Source organism: Pteronotus mesoamericanus, unplaced genomic scaffold (genome assembly GCF_021234165.1).
Source record: "Pteronotus mesoamericanus isolate MK-2021 breed Mesoamerican mustached bat unplaced genomic scaffold, CSHL_Meso_final contig_94, whole genome shotgun sequence".
Classification (NCBI taxonomy): Eukaryota; Metazoa; Chordata; class Mammalia; order Chiroptera; family Mormoopidae; genus Pteronotus; species Pteronotus mesoamericanus.
The window spans coordinates 24,976,091-24,989,573 of record NW_026555285.1 but is presented as its reverse complement, the minus strand read 5'-3'; positions in this window follow the sequence as shown (position 1 = coordinate 24,989,573).

Genomic DNA, 13,483 nt, shown 5'->3' with positions numbered 1-13,483 from the left:
GATTAGAAGATTGGAGGTTATAGAATAGGTTTCTCAGAGTCTCAATCAAAAGACAGAAGACACAGAAAGGATTTAGAGATGAGATCTTGCAAACATTCCCCCATATTGTTTCTAAGTTATTTCTATCCCACAAATTTGTATGATGAAAGAGGCAGAAGAATAGGTTTATTATTCTATCTCATCCAGGTCCCATGTCTCTGCTGATATTTTATAATGGGCAACTGCACCAATTATTTCTTCTTCCTGCTTTTAAAGAATCAGATTTTCATATTTACATGTCAATGAAGCTCCAGCCTAAGAGCTAGATGCACAAAATGACTGTTATTCTAAAGCAATATTTAGGGTAATTTAAATAATAAAGGAAATTAATTATGTAAATGTCCAGCTATTCTCACCATTTAGCCTTGATGAGCTTCAGCAGAAATGAGGGAAAGTTGCGCATCTTTTCCTTTTTCTGTCAGTACCCTCTGAGAATAATATTCACTTGCGCCAAACTGCTCAATGAAAATAATAGCACACATATTGTATAGAAAGGTGCCTAACATATAAGCCTGACGTATTTAGAAAAATAGCATTGATATTAAGGGTGAAGGAATGGAGGTATAATTTTAACAATAGAAGATTAGTTTGTATCTCATAGTGATGATAAGAAAGTGCCTTTTTATAGCATCCGCCATAACTGGAAGGGAATTTAGAGATAATTAATTGAATCCTTCTTCTTCACTTCAGATGGGCATGCCGATGTGGAGAATAGACTAGGCCTCATGCCTAAGGCCATATCCCTGGTTAGCAACAGAACCAAGATGTTTGACAGGGAGACCAGATCCCTTTTTTGCATGTCATAGCTGACTTCATACTGACTGATAAAATTGTTTTATTTCTTCTTAAATAGTGCAAATTCTAGGAGCTTTTATCTGTTGATTTAAGGAGACCTTTTCCTGATTCCTAGTTTTACGTGAACCTAAAAAAGGAAATCCTTCCATGATTTGCTTAGGCAATCCATGAATCTATTTCTGTATGTGCTGTAGTGGAACCCTGAGTCACAAAGTACTTGCTTGTGTTTTGCAAGATTCCTGTGAAAATCCTTAGCTATGACCACACAATCTTGAATTTGTCTGAAGGCAGTAGAGTAGATACAGAGGTAGTAATTTTGAGCAGACTTACACTTGAGAATGATAGGGGAGATAAGGGAAAAGGAGAATGGAGGCTACTTACTTATTTTCGATTTGTGATAGGAGAAAACCTGTTTCTTTTATGAATTTAGATTCATTTAACAGACGTGTATCGAACTTAGATCAGAAGCACATAGGGTATTCTGAAAGTGAATCATGGGTGATCTCTGCATTAACGTTATGAGCAATGAATTGAGGGTATCAGGAAAAAGCAAAGAAAAATGTTAACTGAGCACTCGGAAAAAACACCTGAAGAACACATGGCATGTAATTAGTGGTGAGCAGATAGATACTCTCAGACATTCATTGAAATAATAATGCTTGTAGGCTAAACCACAAGGAAAAGGAGGTATTTGTGGTAGGGCTTGAATAAATAGGGTTTTAAATAATACCATTTGCTTTGCTAGGATGAACACGTGAAGGAAGCAGTACAAGGAAAATTAGGAAGTCATAAAAAAAGAGCAGGCCTTTCTATAAGCAAGATTAAATATAATTCTGAAAAGATCCTGTTGTCTTATATTGATTATGAACACTTCTGTAAGGAATGCAAGTATGTCATCCCCTACCTGATATGAATAGCACATTGGCCCAGATTCTTTAGTCTGGTTGTTTTCATTTCTTCTGTAAATTGCCTTCATTTCAGAATTGTACTTTTTTTGATAAAATAGACCTAACTACATAATAATGGTCTTTTGTATGTACATGTTTTTTTCTTTCCTTTCTCATATTTCCTGTTCTTATTATATATGTGTTACTGACATTTGCATCATTTATATCTTTAGAGACTAAGCATGACCTGTAAATTTCCATGTTTTCTTTGTAACAGCCTGCTAAATGGTAGTAGACTTCTTATAAGTAAAGGAAATCAACATCATTTTAACCAAAAGACAAAGCCCCCTAAGTAGAAAAACAGTTATGAAAAATGGGGAAGAAATGCCCCAACCTAACAACAGATACTGCTCTTTCTGACAAATATTCCTCTGTCTCTAAGCTTCATTTCTGAAAAGGTATGAAAATTAATCAAGATAATATAATTTTATTTTAAAACTTCATATTAATAAACCCTTCTCTGAGTGAAATTTAAATGCTTAGAAATTGATCTTAGTGTCTGTGTTCATCAGTGATAATGGCCTGTAGTTTTCTTTCTTTCTTATGTTTCTATCTGGTTTTGGGATTGGGATGATGCTGACCTCATAAAAAGAGTTTGAGAGTCTTCCCTTTTCTTGGATTTGTTGGAATAGTGTGAGAACTATAAGGGTTAGCTCTTCCTTAAATGTTTTGTAAAATTCTCCTGTGAAACTGTCTGGTCCAGGGCTTTTGTGTTCTGAGAGTTTTTCATCACTGCTTCAATTTCACTAGCTGTTACCAGTCTGTTCAAGCTTTCTGCTTCTTCTTGATTCAGTTTTGAAAGATTGTTTTATTCTAGAAATTTTTCCATTTCACCTGGGTTTTCAAATTTCTTGGCATATAGTCAAGGCCACTGTAATCAAAACAGTCTGGCACTGGCATAAGAACAGACACATAGATCAATGGAACAGAGTAAAGAGCCGAGAAATAAACCCAAGTGTCTTTGGCCAATTAATTTTTGACAAAGGGGACAGAAGCATAAAATGGAATAAAAATAGCCTCTTCAACAAATGGTGTTGGGATATCTAGACAACTGCATGCAAAAAATGAAACTCGATTACCAACTTACACCATACACAAAAATAAACTCAAGATGGAGAAAAGACTTAAATGTAAGACGCAACACCATAAAAGTCCTAGAGGAGAACACTGGCAGGAAAATCTCAGATACTCCGCGCAGCAGTATTTTCACTGATAGTCCCCTAGAGCAAGCAACATAAAGGAAAGAATAAACAAATGGGACCTAATCAAAATAAGAAGCTTCTGCCCAGCTAAATAAAACATCAGCAAAATGAAAAGGGAACCAATTATATGGGAAAATATATTTACAGATGATACCTGGGACAAGGGTTTGATCTCCAAAATATATAAAGAACTCACACAACTCCACTTTAGTAAGACAAACAATTTAATAAAAAATGGGCAAAGGACATGAACAGGCATTTCTCCAAGGAGGACATACAGAGGGCCCAGAGACATATGAAAGGCTGCTCAGCATCACTAGCCATCAGAGAGATGCAAATTAAAATCACAGTGCAACACCAGTTCACACCGGTCAGAATGGCCATCATAAATCAACAAAAAGTAAGTGTTGGCGAGGTTGTGGAGAAAAGGGAATCCTAGTGCATTGTTGGTTTTGGGAATGCAGAGTGGTGCAGACACTGTGGAAAAACAGTGTGGAATCTCCTCAAAAAATAAAAATGGAACTGCCTTTTGACCCAGCAATCTTACTACTGGGATTATACCCTAAGAATTCTGAAACACTAATTCAAAAGAACCTATGCACCCCAATGTCATAACAGCACAATTTATAATAGCCAAGTGTTGGAAGCAACCTAAGTGCCCATCAGTAAATAAGTGTATCAAAAAACTGTTTCAGAGACAAATGTATTTAAAAAGTAAATAAATTAATTAAAAAAAAACAAAAACAAACAAAAAAAACAAACAAACAAACAAAAAAAAAGAAAAAAAAACTGTTTCATGTACATAATGGAATACTATGCAACAGAAAGGAAGAAGGAACTCCTACCCTTTGGAACAGCATGGATGGACTGGAGAGCATTATGCTAAGTGAAGGAAGCCAGGTGGCAAAAGACCAATACCATATGATCTTCCCTATAAGTGTAACCTAATCAACAAACAAACAAGCAAGCAAAAATAAAGGCAGAAACACTGAAATAAAGAACTGACAGTGACCAGAGGGGTGGAGGGAGGGGGATAACAGGGGAAAGAAGGGGAAGGGATGTCAAGGAACATGTATAAAGGACCCGTGGCAAAATCAAAGAAGGGCAGGATTGAGGGTGGGAGATGGGGGTGGGTGGGGTGGGGAAAGTGGTGGCAGGAAAATGAAGACAATTATATTTGAACAACAATAAAAAAATTTAAAATAAAATAAAAATGCTTAGAAATTGACCCAAATCATTAGTATAGTTTTTTAAAAGTCTTGAATTCAAGTTATATATCACCTTGCCATTTGACAATGAAATTGTTGACAAAGACTTTGTTTCATTTGTTAATTAAATTGATTACAGTATTTTTTTAGTGACTGTACTGCTTTTCTTGAGCATATTTAAGAGAGCTTTTTGGTGTTAAAGCCTCCTTTTCATGAAAAATCTTCACAGGCTGTACTTAAACCTGCCTATCCCTTGTAAACTTGTACAAGTTACCTATTGTATATAGATATGTTTTGGTGTATGTATGGCTACCAATTAAGATATATATATATATATATATATATAAAATGAAATATTGATATATAGGTATATATATAAAATGAAATATAATTTATGTATAAATTGGTGTATATATAGGAAAATACACTTATGCGTACATATGTATATTTAAGTAGAAATATGGGTATGAAGTGGTTCTTTCTCCACAGTATTGCTTTCTGCAGTTTCAGTTACTTGTGGCCAACTGTGGTCCAGAAATATTACACGGAAAATTCCAGAAATAAGCAATTCAGTTATCAAGGATCCCCAACCATTGACATTGTGTGCTCCTTACATCTCACCGTTGAAATCGTCGTGGCTTAATGGTCCACCTTCTGATGTATTTTCAGAAGGTCCACAGTAACCTAATCCACATCACAGTGCCCATGCCATTCCCCTGGCTTCATCTCATTACACAGTTATTTTATCTCATATTGTCACATGAAACATGGTGAGTACAATATAACAAGATGGAGAGAGAGAGAATGTTCACATAACTTTTATTCCAGTATATTGTTTTAATTGTTCTATTTTTATTAATAGCTATTGTTATTCTCTTACTATGCCTAATTCATTAATTAAACTTTACCACAGGTGAGCTGTATATGTATAGGAAAAAACATAGTCTGTGTAGAATTTTGTACTATTTGTGATTTCAGGTACCCACTGAGTGTCTTGGAACATATCCCCTATGAATAAGGGGAGACTGCTGTACATGTTTTTGGGTATATCGAAATGGATCAATACTGTGATGTTCTAAGTATAGTGGGATCACATGGCAGGAGTCAGGAGTTCTACATGGGTGTGGATCAGTTAAGATTCATGGAAAAGTTTCTAAGTGAGTCTAGAAAAACAGAGTTGGATACTCGGAAAGTTAAAGGAGTCATAAGTTTCAGCATCAGTAAACTCTCATATATTTGAAGAATTGCTATGTAAGGCTTCTGTATAAGGACAGAATTTAAATGGGAAAATGAAACTGGAAAGGGAAAAGGGATCGAATTATGCATTATTGAAATATTTGGATACTTCTTTTTTTGGCAAATAATACACGTTTTAACTCGCAGCAAGACAAAAATTAACTTTGTAACTTAGGTAACATTCCAGGACCCAGTGTTTTTGAGGGATTACAATATTCAATATTTGGAGACATACTGGGTAATAAATCCAAAAGAGTCTTTGCACTTGTGGGGCTTGAAGCCTAATAGAGAATGCAGATAATAAACAAGCAACTGAAATCAATCTTAATCAGAGGAACAAAATTTCAAGATCACAACTTTAGTTCTAAATGTTGATTTTTAGGTGCTTATGGGCCATTTAGGAACAAATACATACACACACACAGACACACACACACACACAAATCCTGATCTGATGATATGTTTAGTGATTTTTAGAGAGGAAGGAATGGGGGGAGAGAGAGAAAGAAACACTGATGTGAGAAACATCGTTAGTCTGCCTCCCATAGACGCCCTGACTGGGGATCGGACCCTCAGCCTAGCTGTGCGCCCTGACAGGGATTGGACCTGAAAGCTGCTGCTGTGTGGGATGACACTTCAACCACAAGAGCCACCTGGCCAGGGCCAGGAACAAATATTTTTAACAGTGTTTTTCAGTGGTTTAAATCTATAGTGCGTGACTGTATGCATGCAGGTGTGTAGAAAAATGTAGAAAATATAATAAAAGTGTTACTCACTTTCATTATTGGAATACTGTTTGAACAATTGTGAGATGTCTAGTACCTTTTTGGAATCTGATTTTCCTCAATGCCCTTATGTTCTACCAGTTGGATGTGTAAATGTATCTGTGACTTTAAAGTTTTTTCTCCCTCCTGGCGTGTGGCCAGCGCTTGGATGGAGCAGGCAAGCTACAACAGTGAGGGAAAGTGGGTGATAATAAATGCTGTGCTCTGAATCGAAGGAATCAAATTATCCCCTCCTTCATTTAAACACAAAACAAAGTTTAAGGGATTGAATAGGTTGTTTTTTTTTCCTTTCCCCAGGGAATCTGCAGAATTGTTCCAGAATGACTTAATAAGTTACTTAGGACACAGTAGCTACCAACAGAAGGCTTATCAGGGACTAGCACCATAACAGATATGACCACCAAAAGCCATGCCTGTATGAAACTGATCTAGCATATAAGAGTAGCGTTTGGAATATGCTTCCACCGAGAACACCTGAGAGCTTCACAGGGCAGACACTACGAGCTGAGTATGAGGTGCTGCTACTATGGTGGGAATAAGAATCGGTGATTCTGCATTCAGCCACCACCAGGAGTCATTGTTAAGAGCCACAATGGGGAAAGGGTGCTGTGTGCTGGGCTCCCCTGGAACCAGACTTCACAGTTTTCGTATTGCGTTGCCAGGACTGCCTCTCTGGCAATAGGGAAAGAATAACTCCTAAAAGAGATGACCCATATGTCGTTTTCTTTTTCATTTTAAATGGCATTCATTTTTTGTGTTATATTTAATTATTATTTTGTTGTAGTCTGTTTACAGATAATAAAAACTATTCAGAGAAAAGCCAAAAAACTTTTTCTTCAGAAGCTTGATATTTTAGAATCTTAAGTACTTTTGAGTGTTAAAACAACTGAGCCAGAAGCCTTGAGGCTATAATTCTTGATGAACCACATTGTCCAAGAAAAGATTTTCCAAACTGTGATGCATTGAGAGAAACATTTTTGTTTGCATGCTTTTATTCAGTAAAAGTACAGATATCAGAGTTTTTTAAAAACTTTATATGTTTTTAAAAATTATATAGAAAATACATTCTTTTAAGCATTACGGTCTTTTCTAAGGGGGACTTTTCCTTTTGGTTATATATATAAAGGAATAATTAGTAGTAGACTAATCCACTAAGAACAACTGGAGAGTTTGGATAAATTAATTTTTACAAAAAAATTGTTTGAAGGTACCATAGAACAGCCAGAATTAAGGAAATCTGAGTTTTAATTCCCCTGTTCAGTGAATGTTACTTAGAGTGTATGCTTTACAGAAGGTGGTGGTGGTGATCATATCACTGATCCTTCTGCAATGCATACATACTGTATGTATGTCAGGTATTGGAAGACGTGTATTGCATGCTTCTGTGCAACAGTGCCATGTTATCACTATTATTGTAACCTCTATTTTACAAACGACAAAACATCTAATAAGTACCAGGTCCTGGATGTGAAAATAATTTTCTCTGGCTCCAGATTCTCACATTTAATCAGCCTGCCATGGGGCCTATATGCACATCAGAAATACAATAGGTCAAGCATCCATTGAAGTGTCTGGTTCAGGAAGGTGCTGATGTCCCCAGCTCCTGCTGTTCAGTCTGCTTATTCCTTTTCCCACCTTCACACTTGAAATGCTCTTTACCCATTGATTTTCCAACTCTTCTCATCTCATTTAAATTTCTGTGTAAATACCAGCTTTTTAAAAAGTCTTTCCTGGCCTTATTAACTTAAATAAAATCTTTATTGATTCCTCCTCCTTACCTTGCTTTCTTTGCTTACGTGACACCAACCATTACTTAATTTTATTATTATTATATAAAAAATATGTACCTGAACATTAAAAAGATGATGTGACTTCTCAGACACTGTAAACTCTAGAAGTTACAGGGGTTTCCCTACCTAAACCAGTTCCTGATTTCTAAAAGTACTCACAATATTTGTGTATTGTATTAACTAGTAGCATCTATTGTTAAAAATCTAGAAACAGCAAAATTAAACCACCAGAGCAGTAAAATAGTTTTTAGTAGGAATTTATTGTGCGTTTAAGAACAGTTTGCAGACTGTGAGCTTTCAACTTCAAAACAGGTAGGCGGCTCAGAAGCATGATGTTTCAGGATGGCTTATAATGTGAAAATGAGGAGATTTTTTTAAACCTTACAGTGATTGATTATCACAGTGGGGATTTTCTGATGACAGAGGTTGGTTAAAAGTGATTGTCTTATGCCATTTTTAGGAAGATAAGCTAATTTTCACTTATGTTTATTAAATAAGATTCCGTTTTGTAATGTGGATTAAACGGTTTTGTCTGCTCTGAGAATTTTCAAGTCTAGTCTCCATTTTGTATTTAAGTTTAACTCTACTTATTTAACTTATTAAAGGTTGAATTAGTGATGCATAAAACAGAATAAAATACTGGAAACAGTGTAAAGTACAATGATTGCATTAGTTAAGGTACTCCAGAGAACAGAACTAATAGGAAATATATATTATTGAGAAGATTTATTATAGGAATTTGCTCCTGTGATTATGGAGACCAAGAAGTCTCATGATCTACTATCTTCAAACTGAAGAACCAGGAGATCCAATGGTGTAATTCACAGTCCAAAGGCCCGAGAACCAGGAAAGCACGTATCTAAGGGCAGGAGAAGATGTTATCAGACACAGCAGATTCTCCCTCCTCTGCTTGTTTGTCTTATTAGGACACTCAAGGAATGGATTGAATGATGCTGCCTGCTTTGGTGAGGGTGATCTTCTTTGTTCTATTGATCCAAATGCAAATCTTGTCCATAAATACTCTCAGAGACACACACAGAAATAACGTTTTACCAGGTATCTGGTCATCCGTTAATGCAGTGAAGTTGACACATAAAATTACCATCACAATGGTAATATCATAAAGTGTGAAAAAAATATCATAATTTAATTACTAAAAATGAGTTGAAAAACCACAGGTGTTAAAATAGGTTCATTGTTTTAGGGTTATAAGTTGTTTCATTGTTTGCTTATTATTTATTTATGTGATCCCACATAAATAGTTGAATGATTATCACTCTTGTCATTCATTATACATTTGATTATTGACAATACTCCTAATTTATAAAGAGGAAAGTAGAATTTTAAGTAACTAAATAATTATATGTGTTTTAAATGTTTTAACCAAAATTGAAATTATGCCCATGTTACGAGTAAGAAAATCTCTTTAATTTTAAAAAGTGCTCCTAAAATAGAACTGTCATCTCATAAATAACACATCTAAATATTTCATGACTAAAATACATATTCAGCTTATTTGTGTTTTTTCTTTAGTTTTCTATTGTGTATTATGCTATTAGATATTCAAAACATTGTGTCAGTATCGCATTTTCTCTCTCCTGTAGCTACGAAACGTAGTTTGTTTTTAAACAGGGCAGAAAACGGGGATCAAGTAGCAAAGGCATTCTACCTGTCACAGATTAGGAGCATACCACAGAGAGCAAAACTGATGGTACTGTGCATCTGTGCATTCAACATTTCATGGCTCAAAACTGCTAGACTCTTTTCTGCATGACCAACTGACTAATTGCTGTACTTGGCCTTTTCTACTCTCTTCAATTAATGCAATGCACAATTGCACATAGCAACAGAGTCACCCATACAGAACAGAATCTGGGCCAGAATTAGGCTCTAAATCCCAGAAGCACCTGTTACAAATATAAAGTGCCCAGATGGTCCAGTCTTTGTGGGGAAGTGTCAAGCATTGACTTATCTGTCTTTCTTACTTTTGGTTTAAGGTCAAAAACATGATCTGTTGGAAGCAGGGAGCCAAATAAAAATCATAAAAATACCCAGGATTAGTACAGAAACTTCCCAATTTGTTTACCTAAATTGTTATTGCCCAGTGGAGCTCATTGTTATCTTTTTCTAAGCAGGCAAATGGCATTAGTCCATGAATACATGGCAGCCTTCAGCATAATTAGATAGATTTATTTAAACACAGCTGTAAATCATAAAAAAGTAATATATTTGATGATTGTAAATTCAGCAGTTAGTATATTCAGACTATAGTTTTCAATCAATTTCATTTTTCTGATTTTGGGATCTAGAAAATACAAAATATTACTTTACCTCGGATGTTTATTGTTTTCATTTCTTCTTAGCATTCAGCAAAAAAAAGTGATATTAAATTATTATGTTACCAGTGGATCTTACTGATAAATATATGTTCTTCCTTTTCTCTCTCATTGACATAATATTTAAATTGTATTTTGACCCATTCATACTCCTTAGCAATAACAATTAAGAATTTAGTGAACCATCTAGCTATTTTTTATTACTAAAGGAGTCAGTGTGATACATAAAATTTTTCTCGTCATTCACAAATTCACCATGATTTGTATCTCTTGGAATTAGTATCATATGCTATTTATCTGCAAACAAAGAGAAAAAAGTTATTTTCTGAAAATAACCACTTGTTCATTTGTTAAAAATTGAGGGATTTTAAAAATATTGCAACCAACAGGAAAGGGGATTTGTTTTTTTCCTGCATGTGCCAAATGTATAAGAAATTTTGCTAGCAAAACAATTGCAGCGGCTGCCTCTCATTTCAGACATGGAATGGACATGACACATGCATTACATTCTAAGCTTTTATTCAAGATCACAATTACCAACTGACATCAATTTAATTCCCCTCTTTATGTATGTATTTTTTCTTAAAAAGGTAAGATGTTCTTTCTTACCAAGATTAAGTGATGATATTAGTTGCCACTCAATATTCAAATTCCAAGCATTTGGAAATATTACATATTCTTCTGAAATACATCTTAATTTTAAGCTCCTGAATTAGATTATCTGTAAATACTGAATTGTTTAGATTAATAGGTTTTTCACTTTATAAAACCATTATATAAGAGCTCAAAAGATTAAAAATTAGTTGACTTAAAACATGTAAAACACGTGTATGTGTACATAGATGTAGAATATTATTAATCTACATATTCTTATAGAAAAGAAAAATAATTGTACCGAAAACTTAATATTCTTGAAGATAAATTGATATGAGGTGTTCCCATTTGTAACTAACTCTTGGTTAGCCACAATCCCTTTTTAAGAATTGATTATAAGATAAACAGTGTACTAAAATATTGTAAGTTATTCACATTTATAGTAAACCTACATCTTTATTATATCAAAAATTATAAAGCTTTTATATTGAAAGGTTAGATTAAAGTTTCCCCTCAAGTAAAATCAAGGGTATATATTCATTTTTCTCTGAAGGATACTCACCTAACTTTGAAATAACAGAGGTAGAAATAGTCTCTTTGTAATATTGCTTGCCACTTGTCACAAGTTAAAACTGAAAAGTAGAAGTTTGACCTTACAAACCAAAACCTACCAAAGAACTAAGGAAATAGCCTAGGAATGACAGTTGTTATCTTTAAGTAATTTATTTGTTTTCACTTAACTTACTGATTTGAGAGAAAGAGTGAAAGAGAAGTGGGTAGAGGGAGGGAGGGGAAGAGAAAGACAGACACATCAGTTTGTTGTTCCACTTATTTATGCATTTATTGGTTGGTTTTGTGTGTGCCCTGAATAGAGATTGAACCCTAACCCTAATTTTGGCCTATAGAGATGATTCTGTAACCAACTAAGTTACCAGCCAGGGCTTAGAACTCGACTTTTTTATCCCCAAATTTCTACGGGACATATCTGTAAAAGCTACACAAAATGTATTGAAATGTGTTTGAAGAAATCAGGGAGGTCAAATTTTGGAAGAAAGTGCAGACCAAAATTTGTGAAAAGTTGGAGGGGAGGGCATGCTACATAGGGCTACAAAAGTGATTGAGACATTTTAAAGCATGTTGTCCGTTCCTTGAAAGCATGGCTGAGAAGATGAGAAGGTGGGAATCACTTTAAATAGTTTTGTTTTGGGGACAAAGGTGTACTATGAACTCAAACTAATTTTCACAGAAAGTTAAGATAAATTTTGGTACATCTCAAATTCCAAATGGATCAAAGTGATCTGCTATTGTTAGTGCTTGCAGCCTAGTGGTCTTCTAGCCTCCAGTGAAATTATTTTTGGAGAAAGGTAATATCCCACTGTTTAGAGCTGCAAATTATCTCTAAATTCTTTACAGTATCCAGTGTTGATATACAAATTATTAGATATATAGGATAAGGTTGTATGATGAAAAATGAGAAACAACATGTAGTAGAAAGATAAAGAGGGGAATCAGGTGGTAACAGTATTTACAGAGTTAAAACATAATTCTTAATATGCTAAGGGAATAAAAGGTAATATTGAAAATTTGGGCAGAAAACTGGTAGCTATTGAAAAATTAAAGTAGATTTCCTGTTGTATGGATTTATAAGTGGATTAGATAGCACTGAATATATGTTATCATACTTGGATGTGCAGTCAGTGTTCACTGTTCACAGATTTCATATTTATAAGTTCACCTACTTGGTAAAATGTATATGTAACTCCAAAATAATTGCTCATGGTGCTTTCACAGCAATTCATAAATATATGTGTATGCAGAACAGTGAAGACTAAATTGCTCATGAGCATATCCCAGCTGAAATCAAAGAAGACAACACTCTCTTATCAACGCTTTTGTATTAGTGCCGTATTTCTTGCATTGTTGTGCTTTCTATTGATAGGTTCACTGTTTAAAATGGCTCCAAAGCATAGTTCATAACTTTGGTGTAGGGTTCCTAAATACAAGAAGGCTGGAGAAAATACATATGTTGGATAGTCTTCATGGAGGCTTGAGTTTAATGTTAATCAATAATATATATTAAATGAGTTTTTAAAAATATATATTTTATTGATTGTGCTATTACACTTTTCCCGTTTTTTTCTCCCCTTTATTCCCCTCTGCCCTGCACCCTACCTCCCACCAGCATCCCCCCCACCTTAGTTCGTGTCCATGGGTCACACGTATAAGTGCTTTGGCTTCTCCACTTCCTGTACTATTCCTCACCTCCCCTTGTCTATTTTGTACCTACTATTTTTGCCTCTTATTCCCCATTTCCCCCATTCTCCCTTCTCCATTTCCCCTTTGATTTCCATTTCTGTGATTTTGTTCCTGTTCTAGTTGTTTAGTTTGTCTTCGTTTCTTTTTTTAGGTTCAGTTGTTGATAGTTGTTTGTTGTCATTTTACCATTTTTAGTTTTTGATCTTCATCCTTGGATAAGTCCGTTTAACATTTCATATAATATGGGCTTGGTGATGATGAACTCCTTTCACTTTGCCTTATCTGGGAAGCACTT